The 16682-nt window shown below is 38.4% G+C and overlaps 1 long non-coding RNA gene across 4 annotated transcripts; it reads right to left on the bottom strand.

Moving 5' to 3' along the window:
* Positions 1-1725: 1725 nt before the first annotated feature.
* Positions 1726-11976, bottom strand: LOC129423858 (uncharacterized). 4 transcript variants are annotated; one of them, XR_012372836.1, is made up of 8 exons: positions 11806-11976; positions 10593-11135; positions 10313-10489; positions 8503-8562; positions 8286-8366; positions 8066-8119; positions 7822-7908; positions 1726-1746 (listed from the first exon to the last, which is right to left on the bottom strand). It is a non-coding gene; the product is annotated as an uncharacterized lncRNA (long non-coding RNA). The 4 variants fall into 4 exon arrangements; XR_012372837.1 differs by lacking the exon at positions 1726-1746 and adding an exon at positions 7396-7659; XR_012372834.1 differs by lacking the exon at positions 8066-8119 and having other exon boundaries at positions 11806-11972.
* Positions 11977-16682: the final 4706 nt, after the last annotated feature.

The raw sequence follows: 16682 nt of genomic DNA on the forward strand, positions 1-16682 counted from the left end.
TGGAAAATAACAAACACACAAGTGCAAAAACCAATCATGGAAGATGCAGGTATTGCAACAAGGAAGGACACTTGATTCGAGATTGCAGCCTGATATTAAGAGACAAAAATGTTGATGAGGACCACCTGGATAGAAGATTTCAGCAGCTGACAGTAGAACAAAAACAGACTCTACTAAACGCTGTTGAGTGGCAGCGAAACTAGAGACCCCCTCTCTACAGCACCAGCTAGTGGCATTTCATCCAAGACCAGATGGAGTTTTTAAAACAGAAGCATACAGAGAAAACTCAATGATAGAAGCAAAAGGTGATGTCCTAGCAGATGATGCTGTTAGTCAAGCCGTGAAGGAGACGGGTGCACAAGCGGCATTAAGGAATCTCAAACAAGAAAGACACTTGACTTTAGACATTAAGCAAGTTAAAGATGATGCCTCCAGAGAACAAATGCTGTTGATGATAGGTTCAGCAAAACAGAGGGATGATAAGCAATACAGCAATTATGCCCATAAGAAACCTGGATTAAGCCCTTTAAAAAAATGCCACAGGCAGGCCCATGCCCATACTCAGAACAGAAGACATGCTTAAAGCTCAGATGAATGACAGCCAAGTCCTGAACGACCCTGAACGACTCAGCCTGGCAGGACAGGATCCTGAAGAGCAAGTTCTATTAGAAAATTAATTAGTCTGCCTAGAGATGAGGGATAGATGGCAGTAGTGTTTATTAGAGTCCATATATTGCGGGACTAGAGTTTTTAGGCTCTAGCATGTCGTCTGAGGATGAAGAGGTACACATACCACCACTGGTAAACACTGTAGTGTCCTGCCAAAATTAAATAGGGACAGTTTTAGGTAGAAGTTGTTTGTGAATAATCTGTTTTCTTTGGCAAGATACGTTTCCCTTTTCTCTTGTGTGTGATTGCAGGTGTTCCTGAGAATAAGCAAAGACCTCCTATGCTAGACACATTCACCAAGCAGAAACCTGGGAAGATCCACAGAGCACATCGACGTCCGTCATTTTTACATTACTCTAACTTGCAAATAACCTGCAGGACTCCGCAGAGTACAAAAAGACCAAAACACTACCACATCCGCCAAGTCCACATGATTACAACTTCAAAATGAAATTTTAAAAAGGACTCGTGCATTTTCACAAAGAAATGCATCCATTTTTGCATTGAAACCTTTTTCAGTGATCGCAAGCAAGAACCTGTATACTGCATGTGTACATGATTTACAAAATCTTTTATTTTAATTTTTTGTGTGATCAAAATAAGATCAAATGGGGGATTGAAGGATTTTGTGTATATTTCTTTCATGTGTAATCAATGTCTGATGTGTAACATTGCAACTGTGCCCTGATGTAATTAACATATATGTCTGCAGTGAAGGTGTGAACCAAATGGCCTATAAAAACTGATCAGTGTGAATAACAAAGAGATACTTCTCGGCAGACCAATCTCCTGTAGGAGGTCCTAACAGGTTTCTATTGTTTGTAGGCCTTTTGTTATCTTGTATAAAGTTCTGTCCCACAGACAGAACTTTGGGTTAAGAATGTAGAAGGTTGACACGACAACATCGCTCCTGAAGAACAATGCTACATAAGAACCTTCATTAAATCTCTTTTCCCCACATGCACTTGGTCCTGCTTATTATTTTACGTATTAGATACATTCTAATACGTTGGCGAGCCATGAAAGACTGAGCAGCCAAATTCAAGAAAATCTAACACTGCCAATCATCTTGTGGCACTAGGAAATACAGAAAAAGTCCCGTTACACAAAGAACAGCATCACCCAGGTCCAACTAACAGAGCTAAATAAGTGACCCCACAGCAGTGGTTCTCAAACTTTTTCTGTCATTTTTGTCATTCCCCATTTTATGTAGGACTGTGCTGTGTGTGCGCTGTGTATTGTGTGTGTGTGTGCCTGTCTCAGTGTGTTCTTGATCTGCATGCTAAACAGCTTATGTTCAGGAGAGCCCAGCCCTTCATATTCATCTTCCTGCTGCCAATTAACGGTTGTCACTATGAAATGATAAAATTAGATTGTGAAACTGCTAAACAGTATGTAGGCTTTTTGCTCTCAAACTTTTCAAGTGCGCTTACAGCCACAAGTTTAAAGACTGTAGGATTAAAAATATAGGAATTTATTACTTCGTCACAACCCCCATTTCCATACTGTACCATCTGCATTCCTGTGCTTACTGATAGTGATCACAGACTGTTGTCACAGCTGTTTCTTCAATACAGTGGGGGTTAAAGGTGTGGTCTTATGATTGGTCAGTTTGAATGTATGATGTTAGGTTTAGTCACATGGTCAAGGGATAGAGAATAAAGGTCTTGATTTTCATGAGATCTGGGCTTTTGCCTTTTGGCATTGGCCATTTGCTTTCTGCCCTCTGCTTTTCTTCTTTACCTGAGTTCTTGGGTTTAGGCCTTTAGGCCTAGATTACAGTTCTTAATGGTGATTCTCTTTCTTCTAAACTTTATTTCTTTCTCTTTCTTATCAGGTAATATCTCACATACATTGGAAACAGTTAATTGTTTGTATTAAGTACCATTTCATGCATTTATCGTGTAACCATTTCAATTGTAACTTTAAGTCAGTACTGTTATTAAACCTTTTCATTTACAAATCTGTTGTTCAGTTTTGATTTAGTGTTAATATTTAAACGCTACATATTGCAATTCAATATATTTATATTTTAGCAATGCTCTCCCACATATTTTGCTATTATAACTGCACTTATTTCCGTCGTTGGTATAGGTTGCAGAAGGGTGATAATTGACCAGAAATACACAGTTTTATAATATCTTGCTGTTAACATTTCTCAGTCATTTCGGCGTTCCTACAGACTGAACCACTGTAGTGAATCCACCCTTACAGTTTTTGGTGCCGAAACCCGGGATCCCTTGCAGTGAGTTTTCTGAGTTGTACTTTGTTTGATCAACGGAATGAGGACTTTATCACAGTTTATCCTGTGAATGAGTTAAAGACCTTCTGACCAAATAGTGGGTACGTCTGTTTTCATTGATTCATGGCATGGTTAGTAAAATCTCCATTTGCATGAATTGTATGAAACAGAAATTAGAAGGACCCTAAATAGTCCTATTATCATTGTACAGTAGAGATTATTTCAGATTATCTCCTCAGGGATGGAAGGGATTAATTTAAGTAATGATATATTGTTTGCTTTATGGAGCGAGAAAGTTGAACCTACACTTTCTAAATTATATAAAAAGGGTTTGAATTACAACGCTACCACTGATGATATTCTCACATGGTGGCACACAGTTGGTAGTGAACAAAGAAAATCCAAACATGCTGAAATCATTGAGGCTTTGAATTTCATGAAGTGCAAGCAGCTACGTAAAAATAATGCAATTTTTGACTCAGTCCTAAATGCTAAAAGTGATGAATTGAGAACCAAAAATGCTGAATTAAAAAAGTCAGAGGCAAAGATCCAAAATCTTCAAACTCAGATAGATCAACTATCATCTGAGCAGTTAGCTCTGACTAAACAGTGTGAGAAGTATAAAGACATCATTGCGGATGTAAGGGCTAAACTAATTTTACGAGACACTAAGTCTCCCCAAACGCTTAACAGCGATGGGACTAAAAAAGGCGCTACTTGTACTAAAGAGAATGTATATTCCAGAACCCAGAAAAGTGTTCCTATTTCATTGATTGGGGTGATGCATCATCATGCTGGAACAGAATCGCATGATGTGAATGAAGCATTAGAGAGTCACAGACCTCCTGAAACTCCAGTAGAACCAAGCTACAGACCCGGTGGCAAAATGAACAGGCTTTGTAATTCCTGTCATAAAATAGGCCATACAGAGGAGAAATGCTGGTCACTGGGCAGGGGCAGACCTCCACCTTATTATTTGAAATGTAGGAAATCATTTTCTAAGGGCAGATATAAACAATCTGGTTTTGCAGGTAAAACCATTACTGAGTTAACTGCATTGTTTATGCAAGGACTCCAGCTGTTGACCTCACTTGCTAGTGGCTTAGCAGCCAGTTAGCATGTGTTTAACATTCTCATAGATGATCCTGTTTGCATTTCCTGATTTGTAATTGTTCGTAATGCATTGTTGTTTCTATAGAACACAAATTCTAGTTGTTTGTTGTACTATATGTACACATAGGCTAATGAAGTTAATTTCTTGTAACACTTGACTGTATCCACTGTAAGTGTTTGAAAAAACATTTAAGTGAGAGGTTGTTGAAGCTACATGTATTCTAGACCAGTTGTCTTGTGTTAATGGAATAACTTTTGCTCTTGAAATTGTCTACCAGTTTCAAGTTGTATGTGTTTCTATGTTGAAAGATTTGTCTCCTAAGTGGTAAACTCTGCTATTCCTTGTATAGCTGCAGTAAGACCCTAAAGAGGAGCACAAAAATGCCATGTGGCTACATTGTGTTATATAATTGCATTAATGAAAATGTTTTACCTCACAACAGGATCCAGTAGCACTTTTACCATGCTTAACTAAAAACATGGCTGTGAGAAGATTAGAGCCAGATCACACACAATTTGCCTCACTTTAGTCATTTTCAAAATGTGGTTTTAAGCATCTGTTTTGGTTTCTTTTCAAAAAGTTTGATTAATATTATGTCCCAAATATTGAAATCTAGATAAAGAGTAATTTTCTATGTGTAATAATTTCATTAATTTTGCTATTATGTTTTACATTTAATTTGCTTTTTATGTAAGACATTTAAAACCATCACGTTCTTTGTTTTCATTTTGTTCATTTCATTTATAATGGTTGTACTGGGACATTAAGATCTTTAAATATCATGTATTTGGTTACACTGAATATATTGTTGTTGTTGCTTCTAATGACAAAGTGGGTTGTTAAAATTAACATTTGCTAAGTTTAAAAAGAAGCATTTCATTTACATGTTTCCAAAACAATGTAAGAGCTTTTATTAGTTTTTCTTTTATTCTCATCTTGACCATGTTTTAATGTATTTGACAGGGATTTAAGGCTGAAGACCAATATGACCATTTAAAACTTGAGTGACAAATGCCATATGCTTTGCTGTTTGTTGTGCCATTTGCTTGAACCACAGGATTCCTGCTGTTTTACATTTTGGGTGTTGCCTCAAAGAGAAGGACAAAAGTGAAACCCCCTTCAGGGCCTGTTCTTGTGAAAGTGTGAAGTATTGATGGAAATCTGCATGACCAAGAAAGGTGCAATTCCATTCGATGAAGCCTTTCATGCAGGGCTGCAAGGAGAAGGACGTCTTCAAGACTCATCAGCAACAAGTTTGGACAATAAGTCTGAAGTTGACCACTGCACACAACTGAAAGCATAATCTTATGAACTGTGTCACCATGGGTCTTCTTACCTGTGGCCCACGCTGCCAAAGGGCGGATTTGTAGGATTAAAAATATAGGAATTTATTACTTCGTCACAACCCCCATTTCCATACTGTACCATCTGCATTCCTGTGCTTACTGATAGTGATCACAGACTGTTGTCACAGCTGTTTCTTCAATACAGTGGGGGTTAAAGGTGTGGTCTTCTGATTGGTCAGTTTGAATGTATGATGTTAGGTTTAGTCACATGGTCAAGGGATTGAGAATAGAGGTCTTGGTTTTCATGAGATCTGGGCTTTTGCCTTTTGGCATTGGCCATTTGCTTTCTGCCCTCTGCTTTTCTTCTTTACCTGAGTTCTTGGGTTTAGGCCTTTAGGTCTAGATTACAGTTCTTAATGGTCATTCTCTTTCTTCTAAACTTTATTTCTTTCTCTTTCTTATCAGGTAATATCTCACATACATTGGAAACAGTTAATTGTTTGTATTAAGTACCATTTCATGGATTTATCGAGTAACCATTTCAATTGTAACTTTAAGTCAGTACTGTTATTAAACCTTTTCATTTACAAATCTGTTGTTCAGTTTTGATTTAGTGTTAATATTTAAACGCTACATATTGCAATTCAATATATTTATATTCTAGCAATGCTCTCCCACATATTTTGCTATTATAACTGCACTTATTTCCGTCGTTGGTATAGGTTGCAGAAGGGTGATAATTGACCAGAAATACACAGTTTTCTAATATCTTGCTGTTAACATTTCTCAGTCATTTCGGCGTTCCTACAGACTGAACCACTGTAGTGAATCCACCCTTACAAGACCCAATAGACCCTTTTACTGTTTGTACACAATGGTGACGTGGCAACGTATGCACGAGCAGTTTGGCAACGGAAGTATGGCAAGAATCAGCAGTGAAGTAACACAGACAGAGAAAGTTATTTTAAAAAGTTGACTTATCAACTTTTTCAACACAGCTACCAAATCCGTGTACTATAGTGGAGTGGATAGAAGACGTTAGCAGATGGCCAAATATAAAGTGTCCAGATGCATATGAAGAGTTTGGTTCCAAAACCCAATAAATCCAATTTTGACAAATTTTGTTAAAAACGTGTTTTCTATACCAAGAAAGTGACAAGATGAAAACCACTATTTTCTGTTACAAACTTTCACATAGCATCTTTAGGTTATAAAAACATAAAAAAATTCAAATTCATAACTTGATTTTCAAAGATTTATTATAAAAACTAATTCTTTTTTCCACAAAATGCAATAAATCCATGACAAGTTTTTATTCAAAATGCTATAAATCTATTGAATCAATAGCCTTTATAAATGTGCATTCATCTTTGCCATGTTATTCATTTAGTTGACTAGTGGTATACACTAATTAAAAATATAAACATTAATGGCATTAATCAAAACACTTACTTTGTGATATTAAGAACACTGTCATTGCTGCGGTTATACTTGACGTCGTCGCTTAACGTGTTTCACAGCGATCAGCTGTAAAATGTTTTGGTCCTGCTCGATTTTCGTTGACTTTGAGTAAAATTATGGAAAGTTTTTCATAAGATCCGCTGGGGTCAATGTGTTAGCATGACAGAGACTTGATGCTGTCGGCCCGGGCAAACAAGCACCCGTCTCCCGAGTGTCTCTTGCGTAAATTATTAGATGTTGACGGCTTACGTTTCTTTCCCGTCACAGAAAACCATCACAGGTTTATCAATGCTCTTAAAGTATTATTTTGTTTTTGTTTGTTTGTTGATCACGAAGTACAAAGTAGATGAGGAAAACTAGTATTCCATGTACTCAGCGCGCCGCCATTGTTTGTTTACATTGCAATGGTGCGCTGCAAACTGTGGAGCGGATTTATGGCATTCTGTAGAAAAGGAGGAGTGGCGTTTATTGCATTTTGGGAAAAAAGGGAGAAAAGATGGCAGAATAACACGGCGTATATTGGATTTTGCTTAAAATTAAGAATTTACTTTTTAATATTGACCTGATATAATACTGATTCTGGCAGCAACTCATTTTTTTCAAAAATGGCGTTTATTTGGAACCAAACTCTTTATATATACGTATATTAGTATATTATATTAGTACAACCAAACGCAACAACCAGACATTTTGATGCTGGGAAACCGTTTTAATAAACTTTCTGAGTTGCTAACACGTTAGAACAACTGGCGAACAACAACACTTCCGTTGCCGAAATGCGCGCACAAACTATTTGATCACGTGGGCTGTAAAACGGTCTATGCATCACATATTTAACGGAAACTTACATTCAGTACGAAGAAGGTCCTCATTCACTGATGTAATCACTTAAATGGAAAAAACACAAATGGCCCAGATCCAGCTTGATTTTAAAATCTGGCCCTAATTCATTTGCTATTGAATTATTCTGAAATGTATTCTTTTACTACCTCATTATGATGTTCTGAGTAAAAAGTGCAGATTCATACATTACATGTAAAATATGTTACTATCGTTAGTCCTCTGACGGAGCCCTGGAAGAGGGTGACGTGGAGGCTGCTGCAAAGCACACAGGCCTTCGTTATTATTCGGTGTCACTAGAAAATACAGAAAAACGAAATTATTGGAGTGAACAGTAAGTCAAGTTTATCACAATTAGATTAACTAATGTCAGTGGGCTGAGTAATTGCCACACATTTCTACACACACACACACGTGTCAGTGTTTTCATTGTCTGCGTTTTAAATGGCTTACAGTCAGGAAAGCCTTCAGTTCTCTGCACCTCTTTCTGAATATTAACCGCAGTCTCTTGGAAAGACAGAAAACCTTGGTTTACTGATCACACTACTAATATAAACTCAAAAATCATATCTCTGGAACATCAAACTATGGTATGTACTGTGGACCTGTGGAGTACATTGTGTCTGCTTGAATTTAGGGACCTGATGCATTTTACTATATAGGGTACACTTACCTTCACTCTACAATGATGTGGGATGGGCTGGAGGAGTTAAACAAGGGGTGGGAGGGTTAGCCAGCTTTCTTCTTACTGACACTTCAAGAAGATTAAAAAAGGTTACAACAGAAAGATGATCAAAAAGGCACATCAACCATAAGATTTGCACCTTAGATATCTACATCTGATATTCGCTGTATGAGAAGTGCAGCATTATACACATAAAATGTCTTACTAGGCTTGCTCCTTTGATGGAAACTTGGGTGGGCTAGAGAAGGCTGCTTCCTTTTTGTCACTGTCATGGCCATTTAAAAACAAGGATTAAAATTCGAAAAATGTTTAAACACAAAGATTACAAATTCTTATCAAGCATAATTACAAGTATGAGCATGTAATTAAAGGGAGAGTTCACCCAAAAATGAAAATAATGTAATTAATGACTCACGAGTTTGGAACGACATGAGGGTAAGACCTCCGTTCATCTTCGAAACACAGTTTAAGATGTTTTGGGTTTGGTCTGAGAGCTTTCTGGCCCTCCATTGGGGGTCTGTGCACGGTGTGCTGTCCAGGAACAGAGAGGTAGTGAAAAGGGCATCCTCAGGGTGGCCATTTGACGTCGGTGGGTCGGTTGGGATGTGTTGAGGCATCGAAGGTGCATTTTGGTCCAAAGATGACAAAATTACGACATCATTCAGCATTGTCTTCTCTTCCGGTTCTGTTTTGAACGCGCACGAGACTAAAGTCACATGACTGCAGTGACGCAGCTGACGTACAACGTGGCTGATGTGTTATTAGGTGCGTCCCCGCTTTTTTTGTGCGCCCGAGCTTCGTTTACAGTCTGAGGGAGACGAATGCTGTAAATGTGAAAAGTGAAAAAAATTCACAAACATATCTGAGGATAACACGCCATCTGCGTCACAAGACTTTAGTCAGACACATGCGCTACACAGTAGACATGGAAGAGAATGCTGAATAGATTTGTCATTTTTGGACCAAGATGTGTTTTGGATGCTTCGGCACGTTCTGGCTGGCCCATTGGTGTCAAGTGGCAACTTTGATTATGTTTTTTGTTATCTTTCTGGACATGGACAGTATACCGTGCATAGATTTTCAATGTAGGGTCAGAAAGCTCTCGGACTAAACATAAAACATCTTAAACTGTGTTCCGAAGATAAACGGAGGTCTTACAAGTTTGGAACGACATGAGGGTGAGTCCTTAATGACATTATTTTTCATTTTTGGGTGAACTATCCCTTTAATTTTCTAATGGACATATGGAAACTTAAAGGAACACGCCGACTTTTTGGGATTTTAGCTCATTCACAGTAACCCCCAGATTTAGATAAGTGCATACATACCCCTTCATCTCTGTGCGTGCCGTAACCCTGTCTGATGCACCCACCGCTAGCCTATCTGAGCATAAAGACTTGAAGTAAATGGCTCCAGCTAGCATGCTGCTCCCAATAAGTGACAAAATAACAGCAACATTTTCCTATTTATGTGTTGTGATTTGTTTAGTCACACCGTGTACAAACAACAAGGTCATGACACAGCCATCTTTTAACAGTATACATAATGGGAACTATATTCTCAGAAGGTGAAGCACTTGCTACTTGGGGGGAGTAACTGCACAACTCTGACCAAACTCTCTGCTCCTCACCGGGGGTTTCTCAGGTGCTGCTAGCAAATCACTGCACCCAAGTAGCCGGGCTTTGCCTTCTGAGAATATAGTTCCCTGTATGTATATGATTAATAGATGGCTGTGTCTCACATGACCTTGTTATTTGTACATGTTGTGACTATACAAATCACAACATATAAATAGGAAAAAGTTGGCATTATTTTGTCACTTATTGGGAGCAGCATGCTAGCTGGAGCCATTTACTTCAAGTCATTGTGCAAAGCTAAGCTAGCGGTGGGTGCATCAGACAGAGTTACGGCACGCACAGAGATGAAAGGAGTATGTATGTCTTATCTAACTATGGGGATACAGTGAATAAGATAAAAAATAAGCCTTTAAGGTCAAAATAGTTAATTCAACTTGCCAACTGTTATGTTGTTTCCAGCCATAGGTAGGAGGGAAGGGGGAGGAGGGTTTTTTGGAAGGTTTGTCGTGCGTTTTCTTCTTTTTCGCCTGTGATGTTTGTGGTGCATTTTGGGTGTCTGATGAAGGGCACGATGCAGGGGATGATGGTGGTGATGGTGATCTAAGTCAGGATGGTCTGTGAATGAAAAGTTTTTACAAAGATTAGTTTTCATATTGATCACATCGAACATAGAAAGTACAATGAGTAACATCAGAACAACATAGCCCCCCACTCTCACTTGTCTCATGTAGTATTCAACAAGAGTATTGTTTTCATCCTTTAGATGGGTTGGGTGATGTCCTCTTGAAAAAACTTTGGAGTATTTTGTATGAGTCTTTATAGACCCTTTTACTCTTTGTACACAATGATGATGTGGCAACGTAGGTGCACGCAGTTTGGCAACGGAAGTATGGTAAGAATCAGCAGTGAAGTAACACAGACAAAGTTATTTTAAAAAGTTGACTTATCAACTTTTTCAACACATCTACCAGATCCGTGTACTATAGTGGAGTGGATAGAAGACATTAGCAGATGGCCAAATATAAAGTGGCCAGATACATATATACGTATATTAGTATATTATATTAGTGCAACCAAACGCAACAACCAGACATTTTGATGCTGGGAAACCGTTTTAATAAACTTTCTGAGTTGCTAACAGGTTAGAGAACCACTGGGGAACAACAACACTTCCGTGGCCGAAATGCGCGCGCAAGCTATTTGATCACGTGGGCTGTAAAAGGTTCTGGAGGCCACCAAGCCATGCCTTCATCGTATTTACCTGAGTGAAAAAAACAGAAAAGACATTTTATTTTGCTTAAATTACAAAGGTTAAATAAAGGCTCTATTTTATGAATAGGTGTGTGTCCAAAAACACTTACTTCCTATCACTTTATTACTTAATAACCACTTTGTCTGACTGTCTACAGTGGCTGTGCACTAAACTAGCTCTTTGATTGACAGGTCTACTTTTAACGTTACCATAAAAACGCACAACAAGGGCTGCCTTTAATTTTAAGCATGTCACTTAGACAAAATCATTAAAAATGCATTTAGAGTGTAAGGGGTCCATATTATAAAATGACAGATGTCATTTTTGTGTAGACAAAAGACAGTCCGTCAATTTATTACCGTTTACCTAACTGTTTACCGAACGATCCCCTCACGTCAAAAATACTGTCTAAAACAACTCACTGAAAAATATTTAATACGCGAACATATTAATAATAACTAACCAGGGGTGCGTTTCCCAAAACCATGTTGCTTATTTTCCATTGCCAACCAACTAGTTGCTAACACAACAGGTTAGCAACTATGGTTTTGGGAAACGCACCCCAAGCTAACAGTTATAACAACAAACCAAGTCTAAAAACATGTAACGTTGCCTCCGACGCCAATTTCTGTCATCCGTTTATCGAAAACATTTCCACAATCATATTTAATTAACATACCTTCGCGCTTACACTGCCGGCTTGATGTGGACCAACAACTGCGTAGATCTAGTGAAGAAAAAAAGAGGCGCGGTCGGCATAAAGGTTGCTCGCGGTTCCTCTGCCGATCTCCGGAGAGTAGTGGGCTGCAGACTCATTGCGCCGATCGTTTACCCACCTACTTTTATTCTGTGTGCAGGGGAAAAACCCCAACCGACACTTTACCGCTGGTGCCCTCCAATTGCCAACGTCGGTAAGACTGAACGTGCTGTCTGGGTAGTGATCCATTTAAAATCACGTGAATGTTTTCTGCCTTCCCAGATTAAAATGGTATTCGTTTTTCGAATAAATCTTTTTTTTTGCTTCATTCATTTATTTTTAGTTGCAAATGCGACCTGTAAAATAAACGCACTCAACTGAGTAATTTTATATAGCTAGACATTATAGTATGAAAATCAAACATTCATCTAAAGGAAGGGGCCCAAAATTCTGTCTTGCATACCCCCATTGAAACTGTTCATTGCGCCCCTGCTCTCAGGTTTACTCCCTGTATGCCAGGGCACTGGTGGCTGCCATGACAGCTGTATGCCGGTGTCCGTAAGGTGTCGTGCCTGGCGTAAGAAGCGGTAAGTGTGCAACCCGCAACTTTAAGTGGGAGTAGTAATGTGTATTCATAACATTTATATCTGTATCCGCTGTAGGGTTCTCCCTCTCGTTCCGGGCTGCGATTAGGTCTGACGCTTACCTCTTCGCGCTGTTTTAGCGCTGCTATTCAGCTTGCAGTGCGCTGCGCACGTGTTGACATCATTAAAGGGTGCTGCTGGTGTCCGGTCAATCTTTTAACATCGCACCGTAGTGCTCAAATTCATATGTGTGGGGGACATGAACGTTTTTGCTTTTAAAGTTTAAATGATGCTCTGAATGAGCTCTGTGATTCCCCTATCCAACCCATTTAAGATTTTTGTTTCTTTTGTTAACTTATTATTTTGTATTTATAATTTGTTTGCTGCACGTGACTCCTCATATTCATGGCCGCGGGAAGTGGGGGTGCTGCAGCACCCCCTATTGGCGAGAGAGAGATTTTTTTTAAGTAAAAATATTTTGCACAATTTATATATTACTTATGAATATTTTAGGAAATAATTTTTGACACATGTAGATTATTACGTGTATTTTGGATTTTAATTTCATTACTGTCTGCCTACCCATCCGTGGCCTCATCCGAGCGCACTTTCTTTCCCTTGCGTCTTTTGAAGACATGGGTACGCAGCACCCCAGAAAAGACTCGCACACCTTTCGCTGATCCATGCCTACACAGAAATTCTGAACTCCCTGGACATTCGTCCCCTAGCTCATGAGAGACTTTGGACTCTATTATACAACCGGCGCAATGTGCGACGCGAGTGTCTTTTGCTAGAGTAAAGATCGCGTTAATAATAATGCGCAATTGCGCATACAGTATTAACGGAATGACAACGCGGGTTTGCTTATCACACACATGGATGCGAAGAAGCACAAAAACGCTTTTTTTAATAGGAAAAATTAAAGGATTAAAATGTAACAGATTATAATTAGTCTCTTGGACATAAATGATGACAGATTATGAGAAGTTAGAAGGCGTAAAGAGCTGCTTCATCTGTAGCTAAGTAAATAAATGCGTTGCTTTAAACAAATGCGTATATTTTTAAATGTTTTTTTAAATGCTTCCCCACAGATTTATTGTATATAATGACTCTGTACCTGTGGATATGGTGAAATGAGAACAATTTTTAATGTCATGTAAATTTATTTAGAGAAAACAGCAAAAATGCTAAGCTAATGTTTGTTTATTTATATCTCACAACATCCTTTCAGTTTATTGTCCTATTGCTCCGTGTTTTAAACAGACTCATTAAATAAGCATCCGGATGAGTCATTAACAACTTTTAATCCAGGATATGGCTGTCTAAATGTTTATTTTATTATTATTATTATCACGCCCGCCGACAGGGGGGGACAAACGGGTCTGTTGTCCCGGGCCCAGGGTGGGGGTGGGCCCAGAGGGGGGCCCAGAACGGGAACCTATGGAATAATTGTTAAAAATAAAGAAAATATTTTATTCATTTGATTTGAAGTTCAGTACGCTCAAAATGTCCGGTCAGACTCAGCACAAGTCCGGTGCTCAGAAAATAAAATAAAAGAAGAAAATATAGGCCTTATAGAGCAAAATAGAGGAAAATAGAATTCCTAATTCTCCCCATTAGGAATCTGTGACCGCAGATATAGTCACTGCATCGCGTGTGTTTAGAAGTATGTGCTGTTTGCTGTGAGGTTTTTATGATAGAAAGCACAAACTATTTAATATTTAATGTGTAAAACTTGAATTTGAAATAAAACTTACCGCGGAGAAGATAATGAGATGAGATCTCTATTGCTAAGTGACGCGACAATTATTTATTATTTCAAATCCGTTTACAAGATAAATATAAATTGTTAAACAGATGAAATTATCTTGATATAGGCTACATTCATAATGAGAAGCCTTTTCTTTTTACTGTTACACTGTAGACAGTAATATATGTATTTTATATATAAAACTCGTGACAGCACATTGTTCATTATCTGTTGGTTCATGTTGGTCCAGTTTAATTCAGGGTAATCCTTTAATAAAATGTAATTATAAAATATTTTATTGTTTTGTAATATTCACAGCGCACATTCTCTCAAATGAATGTGCTTAATGTGCTTAAAACATGTTTAATTATTCTGCAAAATTCCGCATAGATTTTGCAAAAGAAATCCGCAGAAATAGCAAAAAATAACTTATTGCACAGATTCCTTATACAGCTGTACTACTCTTGCAGCAATTAAAGCAGTTCAGATTTGTTTTAAATGGCAAAATAGTTATATTTCTTTTTTTTATTTACATTTTAGAGTATTTTTGTTTGTTCCAACAAGCGGTTAGCAGCCGACAGCAAGTTGACGACATGTTTGATGAATTGAACTCTCAAATCAACACTTCACTTTTCTATAATAACAACTACATAAAATATATATTTTCAGCATATCACAGTGTTAGTTTAAACGTTTATTATCTACACACACTATTTTTTAAAAGCGGAGGCAGGTTGCTCTGCTGCTCGCAGCTGCAACGGGGGCAGAAATATAAAAATGAAAAGGGCTATAGCTACAAAACGAAACGAAATAAACATGAAACCGAATAAACATGCAACCTGCTTACAACTTCGCTATGCATATATAGATTATGTATTGGATGCTGTTTGCATAGATTATGCGCAGTATCCAAGGTTTTAGTCCTCCATTAATATTTTTTCCCGGTGCGCTGCGGTACTGCTGTTAAACGCAACAGCTGCATTGTAAATGTGTGGCTGGCTGTGCTTATAGCGGACTCGTGCTATAGGTTAAAAGTCTTACTACGTTTGTTTTGCAATCATCGTCTGTCAAAATGTTATTTTAATTAAATTGCAAAATATAAAAAGACGGAGAAGCCTAAATAAGCTCGAGGTCCGCCCGCGTATCAGCTGTGAGGTTAAAATTGGCCGAAACTAGGCTTGCCGCGATAGTCGGTGAAACGGTGATAACCGGTGCCTCAGCCTCTCACCGGTTAGATCACTTGCCCACCGCGACACCGTCTTTCACCGTCGTTTTTATATTTTCGTGTAATTTAATCATTTAGTTTCGTTAGAGAGAGCAAACTGAATGTGTCTGGTGCCTGAATTCAGCGAAGCTGAACGCGCGTCACGTCACAGAGCAGCAGGTGTCAGATTTCATTTATTCCTGTCAGAGTTTGCGAGGCGAGCTGACTGACCAGACGAAGGCAGAAGCCGCGTGCTTACTTGTTTTTGTTATAATATACATATATGATGTTTAATATAAGCGAGATCGTTTTGTTGTTGTGTTTATCATCAAGAAAAATAATAAACCCATCATTCAAGCAGCGCTTTATGGAGAAGTAGCCGGTTGCTCTGCTTGGGACTGGCTGGTTCTTTGAGAATTACCTGCGCACATTGACTCAAGCACTTAAGTAAACTAGCTGTTGCACTCGCATTGCATGCAAATTCATACGCAATTTAACACAGCGTACGCAAGCACTGCATTTAAACAGTTGCGTAATTCAAAAGTGAAAGTAAAATGTGCACGTCTGCATGCGCATTTATAAGCCCCTCCCACACGGTGACACCGGTTTCACCGGGTTTGTGACGCGCTGATTAACCGGTGGGAAAAATACGTCACCGCGGCAACCCTAGCCGAAACCCGACCTGAGGGGTGTAAAAAGGTCGGGTCGGGCTTGGGCTGAAATGCAGGGCTCTACCCTCAGTCGCATTCATTGAGAAAAATGCAATGCATGCTCATCATGAAAGCTCTTTACAAAATAATATCCCTCTGGGCTTTTGGTTCAAAGGCGTGCATGTTTGGAGAAATTTTGATTGAGTTTATATGTTTACTTCAAATTTCTAAAGAGAGGAGTAATATTTATTCAATTTTTAGTCCAAACACGGCATAATATTAGCTGAAGTTGTTTTACTGATATTTCCAATAGTCTGTTCATAATTCATACGTGATTGATATTTTGTGTCAGTATACAGTGTCAGTACACTGAAAAAAAATATTCATTGAATTTAAGCAATTTTTTGGGGTAAGTGGTTGCAATCAATTTATTTAAGCTACATTTAAAAAAAATCTTTATAATTTATTTTACTTTACTAATCTTTTTTGTTTAAATGTAGTTTAGATGGGTTGATTGCAACCGCTTATCTTAAAAAATTGATTAAATTCAATGAATGTTTTTTTAAGTGTACTACATTTGGAGGTGCAGTGTGTGGATTTTGGAGGCATCTGGTGGTGGGGTTGCGAGTTGCAGCCAACGGCTCAGTCCACTCACCCCTCGCTTTTGAAAC

This window comes from Misgurnus anguillicaudatus, chromosome 13 (assembly GCF_027580225.2).
Source record: "Misgurnus anguillicaudatus chromosome 13, ASM2758022v2, whole genome shotgun sequence".
Classification (NCBI taxonomy): Eukaryota; Metazoa; Chordata; class Actinopteri; order Cypriniformes; family Cobitidae; genus Misgurnus; species Misgurnus anguillicaudatus.